Genomic DNA, 12730 nt, shown 5'->3' on the forward strand with positions numbered 1-12730 from the left:
ATTTAAAGAAAAAAGGTATTGAAGAAAGTTGTTCAAAATTTTGGAATATGTGGCACCTTAATGTATTATAAAACATAAGACCAATATAAGCAGATATCAGAGATTATGTCTGTATGCATGCCAAGAAGTTAACGCCTTACTGTTTGTTATAAAATCACAATATACATATTAACTTTTTTAAGGTTTTATTATTTTTTTTTAGTGAACACGTAAATTTTTTTCCATCAGCTTTTCCGAGATATAATTGACATACAACAACGCATAAGTTTAGGGGTACAGTGTCATGATGTGATGCATGTGTATAATGAGAAACGATTTCCGCAATAAAGTTAGGTAACCCCTCCTTTAGCTCACATAATTGCCATTTTTGTTGCTGTTATGGTGAGAACATTTAAGATCTACTCTCTCTGTGGCTTTCAAGTTCACAACACACCATTGTTAACTATAATCACCATGCTGTATGTTAGATCTCTGGAACTTATTCCTGTATGGAAGGAATGCTTGTACCCGTTGGTTAATGCCTCCTCATTTCCTGTACTCTCAAGCCCTTGGCAATCAGCAATCTACTCTTTGTTTCTAGGAGTTCAGCTTTTTTCGACTCCACATATAAGTGAGAACATGTTTTTCTTTCTCTGACTTATTTCACTTAGCATAATGCCCTCAAGGTCCATCCTTGTTGTTGAATAGGGCAGGACTTTCTTTTCTTTTTTTTTTTTTTTAATGACTGACTAATATTCCATTGCATCTCCATGTATGTGCATGTGTGTGTATATAATCACATTTTGTTTTTTCCATAGAAAAGCAATTTTGTTAATAAAGAAAGGATAAATCACAATATTCTAAAACAACAGACCACAAATACTGAAAATTCACGAAATGCTATACAAAATAACGCTCCCCTGTTTAAGTGTAGACTGTATTGATGACACTGTTGAGTTTGTTCCTTTCCTTCGATATATTTAATATGATCTTCTGAAGAACCATGTTTTCTTTATCCATTCCTATATCGATGAACACATAGGTCATTTCCATGTCTTGGTTGTTGTGAATAACACTGCATGAATATGAGGTTGCAAATATTTCTATGAGATGGTGATTTCATTTCCTTTGGATAAATACCCAGAAGTGCGATAGCTGGTAGTTCTATTTTTTTATATTTTTGAATTTCAAAAAATATATATTTTTTAAAAAAATTTGTCAAGGAAACTTCATACTGTTTTCCACAATGGCGGCACTCCTTCGAATTCCCACAAACAGTGCGCGAGGGTCCTTCCCTTTGTCTCCCCGCCAGCACTTGTTATTTCTTGCCCTTTTGATGACAACCATTCTACCAGGTGTGGGGTGATAGCTCGCTGTGGTTTTGATTTGCATTTCCCTAATGATGAGTGATGTTGAGCAACTGTTCCTATATCTATTGGCCACTTGTGTATTTTCTTGGGGGAAAATGTCTATTCAGTTCCTCTGCTCATTTTTCAATCAAATTATCTGTGCCTTTTTGCCTTTGAGTTCTAGGAGTTCCATATATATTTTGGAAATAAACTCCTGATCAGATATATGGTTTGCAAATATTGCCCCTTTCCATAGGTTTTGCCTTTTCTCTTTGTTGATTGTGATAACTTTTTTCTTTATGTATTGTATACAGTTTCACATTTTTTCTAGTTCACTCTTTACCCCCTCATCTGAAATTAATATTCAGATCCTCCCTGAACACTACTCTCCAATTTCTGTCCAGACTCCTGTCTCTCACTGTTCTTAGAGCTGTGGCCCTGGGTTCAGAAAAACTGCCCCAGAAGGGGAGACCTTCTGCTGCTTTGTGTCCCATGTCCACTGAAGGAGTTTTCCAATGAGACAAGTAAGGTTCTGGAGAAATCTGATCCTTTGGTCACCAATATAATATAACTAGAGTGGGTGAAGAGTCATCTTTTGTTTATTGGTTCAACTGTCCCTGGCAATAGAACAGCTCAGGGGAGAGAGTGACAACCAGGAATATTGAACCTGAGAAGTGTAAGATATGTGATATGAGTAGATAGAATTAAGTCTTACTCTTTGGCATCATTTACACCAGGACAATCTTGAATGTGAGGAAGTTGTTGGGGTGCCTGAGTGGCTGGGTTGGTTGAGCATCCGACTGTATTTTGGCTCAGGTCATGATCTCAGGATCCTGAGATCAAGTCTCCCTGCACTGGGCTTGTAGCCTGCTTAAGATTCTCTCTCTCCCTCTCCTTCTGCCCCTCCTCCCGCTTGTGCAGGCACACGTGCACACACACTCTCTCTCTTTCAAACAAACAAAAAAACTCCCAATGAATGGACTAATAATAGTCTACCAAATCAGTTAGATAAATCTTGTTTGAAGGGATAACTTTATAAAAAATTAGGACTCTCTCTTGTGACGATTACCCTAAAAATCATTACAGATTAAAGGACTTTAAATGGAATGGAAGATCTAAGGGTGGGTTTAGATAGGAAACTGAGGGAGAAAATAAGATAACAACTCCCTAAAAATAGAAGGCATTCTCAGATAACTATGAAGTAGAAAAAGTACATAACACCAAAAATTGTAGCCTGGGGACACCAAAGACGATCTTCTTTTCCCTCAACATTTTTGGTAAGATGAACTCTCCTGGTGGCTTTGGGCTCTACCTGAAGTATATCTAGTCAGGGCTGGGAGTGGAGGAGAAGAGGTAAACTTGGGTGATTACGACATTCAATGTCATTTCGTCAGTTGACAACAAATGGACCTCACTGGCGGGGAAGGTGGAAAATGGCAGAGGCTGTGCATGTGTGGGAGCGGGGAGAAATTTCTCTATCTTCCTCTAAATTTTGCTTTGAACATAGAACTACTCTAAAAAAAAAAAAAAAAAAAAAAAAAAAAAAAAAAAAAAAGTCTCACAAACGACAATTGAAAAACCAAACTACCACTCTTTCCCTCATTTATGTGTTGAGCAGTCTTGAGTCACTGAGGCCTCGGGCACCTCTGCGCAGTGGCTCCCGCATGCAGTGTTCGTGAGCGCAAGGCACTGTGGGAGCCAGTTTACTGACATTCTGATGAGGTTCCCACAATGACTTAGGAGCTGAGTGTTACTTTACAGAAGACAGAAGTTTAGCTCTTGCTCACACAAACTGAGAAGCGCTTATGTGTCAGGCATGGTGCTGTTTGCTTTTCACACTGTTATTCAGTCCTCGCTACCACTTACCAGGTCATGGAGTCTACTATTTCCCTCACTTGTTGAAAAATTTGAAACTCGGAGTATATAAGGAATGCACCCAAGCTCATACAACTAGAAAGGCGGGGTATCAGGGTCGCAAAGCCCCAGGCTCTAAGCACCGGCTACGAGCTTGCTTGGAAAATGTGGGAATGGCAGCAAAACACCAAGAGAAAACCAAAACAAGGCAGAAAATGGTACAAGAACAGAAAACTGGAAAAAATAGTAAGATTAAATATGGGGAAAGAGTGCTAGTTATCTTTACCTTTTTTTGAGGTCTGGGCGGGAGAGGAGACATGCTCTATGTGGCACCAGAGAGCATAGTTAGCTGGGGTGAACGGAAGTAAATTTTTGTTTAAATAACTCTTATTTATTTATTTATTCAAGATTTTGTTTTTAAGTGATCTCTGCATTCAACATGGGGGGTCGAACTTACAAGTCTGAGATCAAGAATTGTATGCTTCACCAACTGAGACAACCGGGCACCCCTTAAGTACTTTAAAGTACAAAGATCCCTAACATCTCTAATGCAGCTTCGGTAAGAGGTGTTTCAATGTGCAGGGGTTAACCCTAGTGGATAACGCTCTAGTTAGGTGTGGAAAGAATGTGAGGAGTCAGAGCTAGGTAAGCTATCAAATTCCCTTGCAACTCTCAGTTTTGGTTCCAGGACTCTAATTATGGAAACGTAAATGCATTTGCTAGGAAAGTTCCATAGGGCAAACCTGGAGAAAATGGGAAAATGTTCCATTTGAGAAAAAGAGCCACATTGCCACCTGGTGATGATAACAATTATTCTCTTTTACTCGCTGGTTTTTGAGTGTTTGAAAAAAATCCCCCTAATATCCAGCAGTAATTAAGATAAAAGTTTCCTTAATTTGTTGACAACATTTTTTCTCCAGTGCATTTACTTTTATTTATCCAAGTAACAATGTTTTTGTGTCTGCATCCTCTTAAAATTATCTGGTAATTTCTTTGCAGTAATTTCCTAAGAAAGGAGATGTTGTGTCCAAGAGTATTGTTTGGTTTTGAAGTTTTCGACATGCATTTTCCAGCTGTCCTTCCCAGAAACATTGTGCCAGCCCGCCAGTCCACCAGCATTTTCTAAGGGCATCTTATTCTGCAACCTCACCAACTCTGCAGAAGATCTTTAAGCCATTTCTTTGCCTATTTGAGTTTGTCTGTATGTGAGTATATATCCTCTTCTGTAAGTTTGTAGTTTTTGAATACTAGTTATGTTGAATATTCAAATATGCATTTTGCAAACTTAGTTTTTCTTTTCTGATTGTCTTTTAGCCTGCCCATCTTTACTCATAAGCAAAAATCTGTAGATTTGTATGTGCTGTTTACAAAATACAAAAGTAATACTCTATTTTAAAAACAATGAACATCCTTACAGGCCAGGCATAGTGCTAGTTAAGCATATACGTAAAAATAGCCCAGATTCTGTAGGTCACTAAAAAATTTTAACTCCCTTGTGTTAGGCACCGTACACTGTGCTGGTGATGCATCTGTGCCTTATCACTTGACCGTGCCCTCTTATATACTATAGGAAAGAGCTCTGGTGCCTTTATCAAACTGTGACATTTCATAGTGGTTCCAGGAATCGGAGGGACAAGATTTGTACTGGAAGATCAGGACTTCAGTTCAGGTTCTCAAACAAAAACTACCTATTTTGGACCCATTATACGCCTGTTATTGACCACAGTGAAAAATTCACCTAGGTGAATGAAGAATCACCCATCTCATTATGGGCTGCTATCCCTGTGCACGTTGGCAGGTCGAACACAGAAAGCAAAAATGGTAGCTCCCACATATGGTACAACTGTGAATCAAGTACTGTGCTTGTTCCTTCTCTACTGCAACTCCGAGTTGTGGTTTTTGTTGCCATTTAAGGAATGTAAGGCTGGAGTAGCTCCCAGTGAACTGGGACGGTTTTTGCTGGCAGTGGAGGGGTTCAATCTAGACACAGTAGGGAGGTTTGGTGAGCGTAATAAAAAGAAAATTAAGCCCGATATGAATTCTGGCTCCAAAAAAGAGTCTGAGTGTGAGTCTCTCTCCAATGCAAGATGGGGGAGAAAAGTCCAGAATGAGAGCTTCAGAAAATTTCACTTCAAAAGCTATCAAAGGTGATCTATAGCCTTCATGAAAGATAATCTCTTTGAGGAATTTTTCAATTTTTTTCTGCTCAAATTCAGACTAGTTTTAAATAGAATTTATAATTAAATAGGGCACAATAAGACAATGTTCACCTCTTTTCATGTTCAAAATACCAATGATATGAAATAAATTTAAAAATAGGAATAAATCTTTAGAAGAATAAGAAAACATAGAAAGTATCCCATAAAGATTACAAAGTTCATATGAAGATATTATGAACTACTTTATGACAATATATTTGACAACTTAGATGAAATGTACTAATATCTAGAAAACACAATTTGCCAAAACTGATCCATGAAGAAACAGAAAATCTGAGCAGATGTAATTTACTACAGTAATTGAGGGGCACCTGGGTGGCTCAGTCAGTTAAGCATCTGTCTTCGGCTCAGATTATGATCCCAGGGTCCTGAGATCCAGCCCCACATCAGGCTCCCTGCTCAGTGGGGAGCTTCTTCTCCCTCTTTCTCCCCTCCTCCTTGCTCATGCTCTCCTTCTCTCTCTCTCTCTCTCAAATAAATAAATAAAATAAAATCTTTAGAAAAAAAGTAATTGAATAAAGAATTTAAAACCATGCCATAAAGAAAGCTACAGGTCCAGATGACTTTCATGAGGAATTCTAAACATTTAAGGAAGAAATAAAATTCCCACAAATTCTTCCAGAGAATATAAAAAGAGGGTATACTCCCCACCTCATTTTATAAGGGCTGCATAACTTTGATGCCCAAACCTGGTAAGGACATTATAAGAAATGAAAACTATAGTATACCATGTTAACAAATAGAGTCTTGAACTATGAGAGACTGTGGACTCTGAAAAACAATCTGAGGGTATTGGAGGGGTAGGAGGTGGGAGGTTGGGTGAGCCAGGTGGTGGGTATTATGGAGGGCACGGATTGCATGGAGCACTGGGTGTGGTGCATAAACAATGAATTCTGGAACTGTGAAAAGAAATTTAAAAAATAAACAATTTTTAAAAAACCAAAAACAAATAGAGTCTCTTTTCTTTTCTTTTCTTTTTTTTCTTTCTTCCTTCCTCCCTCCCTCCCTTCCTTCCTTTTTCTTTCTTTCTTTCTTTCTTCCTTTCTTTCTTATCTATTTATCTATCTATGTGTCTTTACATCTATCTATCCATCCATCTCTCTATCTACCAAACTTCTCTCATCTCACCTTATCTATCTAACGGTATATCACAACGGTATTAACTTTATTTTCAGAAAGCAATGTTAACTAGCTTTTGAAAACAAATTATTGAAAACCACCACACTGTAAGACACAAAGGAGAAAAAGCACATGATAATCTCAGTATGTACTGAAAGCACATTTGAAGGAGTCTGAGTGCATGTATTTACTTGGAAGACGAGCCCAGGAAACACAAGTGAGAACAGCAGGCCAGTAAGACGAGGGTGGAAGGAAAGCCAAGAGGCCTGCACTAGTGAGCAGGCTGCCGTGAGAAATTGGACAAGCTCGCTAAGGACTCGGAACGATGGGGAGAAAAATGCCTCAGAATCACTAGCAGAGGACAGGGGTGCTAGGACATTGATCCCCTGACTGTCCCGGCTTGCATTTCCGGGATGCTTCTCCCAGCAGCGCAGCAAGCTCCCAGGTGCTTGAGAAAGCTCGCAGGCAGGAGAGAGAGATCCAGGCTCCAGGTAGAAGCTTCCAGGGAAAATACCTATCATAGTTACTACTGAACTCAGGAGGGACAAGGGGAGCATGGGGCAGGGCATTAAAACCCACGCTACAGAATCCAAGAAGATAAGGTAAGAGATGAAAAAAAGGCATGCACAAAAATTTGGTTAAAAATTTTAAGACTTGGGGTGCCTGGGTGGCTCAGTCCATAAGCGTCTGCCTTCTGCTCAGGTCACGATCCCAGGGTCCTGGGATGGAGCCCCACATCAGGCTCCCTGCTTGGCGGGAAGCCTGCTTCTTCCTCTCCCACTCCCCCTGCTTGTGTCCCTGCTTTTGCTATCTCTTTCTGTCAAATAAGTAAATAAAATGTTTTAAAAAAATTTAAGAGTTAACTAATTTTTCCTTGTAAAAAACACATACAAATGTCAATCTCAATTATTAGAAAACATGGATTTGAAAGGTGGCAAGGGGTAGCAGATGCAGCTCCTACTTTTTGGTCAGATATGGAAATATATTAGCTTTAGAAATCATGATTTTGTTAATAAAATAGTGGTTAAGATGGATACAAAGCATATTGTATAAACACTACTACTGTTTTTTACCTGTGATATTTAAAAACTAATTCTCACAACAGCCCAATTGAATTGTTATGGTTGCTATTATCTTCCCATTTTACAGTTAATGAAACTTAAAAATGTTCAGAAACATGACTAAGTCATGCCTAGTAAGTAGTGGAACTAAGAAATGCTCACACAGCCTGACTCCAGAACTGGTCCTCTTATCCACAATGCTATACTACGGTTTAATGTTCCAAATTAAAACTACAAACAGCTAAGTGAAACAGAAAACAAATATTAACCAAAATACACCATTGAGTCCACTGAATGTAAACAGCTATTCTAATCAGAAGTCAAGAGTGTTGGGGCACATGGGTTAAGCATCTGACTTTTGATTGGCTCAGATCATGATCTTATCGGTCTGATCTCAGGGTCTTGAGATCAAGTTCCCATATCCGGCTCCATGCTGGGTGTGGAGCCTGCTTAAGATTTTCACTCTCTCCCTCTGCCCTTCCCTCCCCTTTGGGCTCTCTCTCCTTCTCTATAAAAAGAAGGAAGGAAGGAAGGAAGGAAGGAAGGAAGGAAGGAAGGAAGGAAGGAAGGAAGGTGTCGAGGCTGAGAAAAATCAAGGCCATCCCACCTCAGGTTTAGCCTTAGCATAAGTACAGCCATCTTAGTTCCAGCAGCCATCTTAGAACCCTGTGCCCAAGGGCTGAACTTTCCCCCACCCTGATTTAGTAACAGGAATCCCCACCCTGCTTTAGTAAGCCCCACCCTGCTTTAGTTCCAGAGACCCCCACCCTGCTTTGGTTCCAGAAACCCCCACCCTGCTTTGGTGCCAGAAGCCCCCACTTTGCTTTAGTAACAGGAACCCATAAATACCCCCACCTTAACTAAGCTCAGGGTCCAAGTCCCTACTCCGCTGTGTCAGGTATACTTGGGCCCAAGCTTAAGCTTGTCAAATAAACCCTCGTGCGATTGCATCAGTGCTTGGTTCCTTGGTGGTCTCTCGGATGGGAAAACTAGGGCATAACAGGAGGGAGGGAGGGAGGAAGGAAGGAAAAGAAGAAAGAAAAAAAATCAAGAGTGTTCGACTGGATAGAATACCGAACTACATGCATGTAGTTTAGATTTGACGCCAGAAGCAAAGGCAACTCAAGCAAAAATAAACAAGCAGGACTACATCAACTAAAAAGCTTCCACAGAGCAGAGACCACCAACAAAACAAAAAGGCAATCTACTGACTGGGAGAAAATATTTGCATGTCATGTATCTGATAAGGAGTTAATATGGTACTCACACTTTGTCCTTCTTTTCTCAGGAAACTTTTATCCGTGGTTTCTAGTGCAAACTTCCAGAAAATTCTGTGTATGTACTGGTTTATCTGATTCCCATCACAGAAAGCAGCATAGTGCAGGGGGAGCATAGGCTCTGCAGTGACATTGCCTGACTTGGAATTCCTGACCCTGTTACTAATTGTGTGAACTTTGGTAAGTACTAGCCCCTCTGGGCCTCTCTGTTCCTGTGGTGGAAAGGCTCTAAAATGGTCCCCCATGATTAGTACCTCCTGCTCTTCACAGATTATATAATCCCATCCTTTTGTGTAACTTGCTTCTAACCAGTAGAAATAATGATATGGGGGATATCGCTTCCATGATTTTTATCTTGCTGGAAAACTTTCTCTCTCTGGCTTTGATGAAGAGAGTTGATGTGTTGGAGAGGTTCATGTGGCCAGGAACAGAGGGTGGCAGCTAGCCAACAGCCAGCAAGGGATAGAGGCCCTCAATCCAGTAGCCCTTAGGGAACTAAATCTACATTATGCAGATCCTTCCCCAGTTGAATCTTCAGACAAGTCCTTGGAACTGGCTGATGCCTTGATGGTAGCCCTGTGCGAGACCGTGAGCCAGGCCCAGATTCCTGATCCCCTCAGCTGGGAAGTAATAAATGTGTCTAAAGCTGGGAAGTTTTGGTAATTTTCCACACAGCAAGAGATGACTAATACATTTCCCTCTTATGTAAAAAGGAGGCAGCAGTAGTCACCTGCCTCATAAACTTATTATAAAGACTAAAGAATATTTTAGAGGACTTTAAAGGATAAAGAACAGTGTGACCAAAATATAGCAAGCATTATGTTCTTGTTAAATAAATAATTTATATTGACACCAAAAAGAGAAAATAAAAATATGATTCCTCCCCGCCTTCATCCAATTCCATGGATTCTCTGAGTTCTACCCACAGACTGCCAAGGGCTCTGTGGGTCCCAGGGTAAAAATTCCTATGTCTAGAACAAATGGAGGACATTAGATGGAGGCTTCCTCTCTTGTTTCTGCCCACCCCATCCTTTCCCTCCTCTATCAGAGGAGAAAATTCCTCTTTGGGCTTCACTTTCTCTCTTTTCTGGTTCCCAGGCCATCCCACTTCCCAGGGAACTTTGTGCCTTTGAGCAGTCCCTAATTTCTGTCATACAGCTGTGTTCCAACATATAGAGCCATCAAAACCTTTGCAAACAAGAGACACCCAATAGTTTGTGCGTGGACATCATGGAGATACAAGCACTAAAGGTGAGCTGAGGGTCGATGGCAGGGGCATCACGCCAGAAGCAACCAAGAAGCAACATTACTGAATGATACTGCAGTGGCCTCATCCAGGGAAGAGAGGAAGACAAGGTGGTCCCAAACCCAGGGAGGTAAACCCTGCAACAAGATAACCTATTTTTGTCACTGGCGGATGCCTGCACCCACCTTTGCCCTGGCTCACACTGACTCCGAGGTGACAGTGGTGAATAGAAAGAGTGAATATGGAAAACATTCCTTGAGCATCCATAATTTCAGAGTCAACTAGGACACCAGCAAATAGAACAGTTTAAACTTTGAAGAGAGAGGGGAAATATGAGAATGACTGTGGGTAATTACCTAAATGTAAACCATTTGAATAAAAGCATTTGGCATCTGGATGATGTTGTGTGATGTGATCCTGGGGTCATTGTGACTTTGGCATTGCCCAAAGGGAAGCCAATTTTTCCAGCCTTTGTATAATCATAACTTTCTTGCTGTACTTATAGGCTGATCACTTCTTCCATCTAGAAACTCCTCCTAGGCTCCATGACAATGTGCACTCCTGGTTTCCCTCACACTTCCTTGACTGTTCCTTCTCTGCCTCCTTCCTGGGTTCCATTTCTTCTCCCACCTCTGGTGAACTCATCCATCTGTGGTTTCACCTGTCTCTGTGCTGAGGACTTCCCAGTTTCTGCCACCAGCCCAGCTTCTTTTAGAGCTTTAGAATCATCTGCACAGCTGACCACCTCTATGCAATGCATCTTAGCACCACTGACTCAACCTATCTTCTCCTGAACTTGGCCATTGCCCCACAAACCTACTCTTCCACATTGTCTGCCTTGGTTCATAGCAATACCATCTTCCAAGAGCCCATGCTCTAAGATCCATGCTCTCATTACCCCCATCTCATTCACCACCATGTCTTGTTGACTTAATCCCTTCATGATTCCTGAATCTAGCATCTCAATTCAGGTCACCATCTCTTGCCCAGACTGTTAGAAAAGCCTCCTAACTAGTCAGATTCCTCAGATATTCATCTTAAAGTCATCTGCCAAGAAGTTTTTGGAATACTTTCCCTAAAACCTAAATGTCACTTGTCGTCACAGCCTTGTTTTAAAATTTTTCCAGGGTGCCCTCTGGCCTTTAAAACCCTCTGTGGCTTGACACTTGCTAACTCCATCCTCAGCACATCCTCCAGCCTATGAACAATGGTCATTTCTAGGAAAAGCATATAACTTTCGTTTTCCTTCTGATTATACTTTAATTATGTTTATGACTTTGCTTCAGATCCTGGTGAATTCTTAGCTAAACATGTATAATAAACATTTTTAACATACCATAGTTTATAATAATAACGGTTATTAATATATTAATATATAATATTATTAATATGTTAATAATTCTATATTAATAATATAAATAATATTACTATAATAATAACTATGGTTATTATACTATACTCATAGCAGTTTAAAAACCATACAGAAAATATTCTTTCAATGAAACTAGAAGCTGGTTTTTTGAAAGAATCAGTAAGATTGATAAACCACTGGTCAAACTAATCCGAGAGAGAGAGGGAGAACCCAAATTAATAAAATTATGAAGGAAAAGGGAGGGATCATGACTAACACCAAGGAAATAGAAACAATCATCAGAAATTATTATCAACAGTTATATGCCAATAAGTTAAGCAATGTAGATGAAATGGATGCATTTCTGGAAACCTATAAACTTCCAAAACTGAATCAGTAAGAAATTGACAGCCTGAATAGACCAATATCTAGTAATGAGATTGAACCAGTGATGAAAAACCTCCCCCAAGGGGCACCTGGGTGGCTCAGTGGGTTAAGGCCTCTGCCTTCGGCTCAGGTCATGATCCCAAGGTCCTGGGATCGAGCCCCACAGCGGGCTCTCTGCTCAGCCGGGAGCCTGCTTCCCTCTCTCTCTCTGCCTGCCTCTCTGTCTGCTTGTGATCTCCGTCTGTCAAATAAAAAAATAATAATAATTTAAAAATTAAAAAAAAAAAACCTCCCCCAAAACAAGAGCCCAGGACGTGATGGATTCCCTGGAGAATTCTACCAAGCACTCAAAAAAGAAATAATACCTATTCTTCTGAAGCTGTTTCAAAAAATAGAAACAGAAGGAAAACTTGCAGATTCTTTTTATGAAGCTAGCATTACCCTGATTCCCAAACCAGGCAAAGATCCCATCAAAAAGGAGAATTTCAGACCAATATCCCTGATGAATATGGATGCCATGATTCTCAACAAGATTCTAGCTAATATGATCCAACAGTACATTAAAAAGATTATCCACCATGACCAGGTGGGATTTATTCATAGGATGCAAGAGTGGTTCAACATTTGCAAAGTAATCAATATGATAGAACAAATCAATAAGAGAAGAGAGAAGAACCACATGGTCCTCTCAATTGATGCAGAAAAAGCATTTGACAAGATACAGCATCCGTTCCTGATTAAAACCCTTCAAAGTATAGGGATAGAGGGACATTCCTCAACTTCACAAAATCTATCTATGAGAAACTCACAGCAAATATCATCCTCAATGGGGAAAAGCTGACAGCCTTCCCTTTGAGATCAGGAACATGACAATGATGCCCACTCTTG

The 12730-nt window shown here is 40.2% G+C and overlaps 1 long non-coding RNA gene across 2 annotated transcripts in view; it reads right to left on the bottom strand.

Moving 5' to 3' along the window:
- Positions 1 to 208: 208 nt before the first annotated feature.
- Positions 209 to 12730, bottom strand: part of LOC131831782 (uncharacterized) — a 35749-nt gene continuing 23227 nt past the window's right edge. For both annotated transcript variants that reach the window (XR_009353800.1, XR_009353799.1), the window contains exon 3: positions 209 to 1054. This is a non-coding gene — a long non-coding RNA (uncharacterized LOC131831782). The remainder of the gene's footprint in view (positions 1055 to 12730) is intronic.

Source organism: Mustela lutreola, chromosome 5, assembly GCF_030435805.1.
Source record: "Mustela lutreola isolate mMusLut2 chromosome 5, mMusLut2.pri, whole genome shotgun sequence".
Taxonomy (NCBI): Eukaryota; Metazoa; Chordata; class Mammalia; order Carnivora; family Mustelidae; genus Mustela; species Mustela lutreola.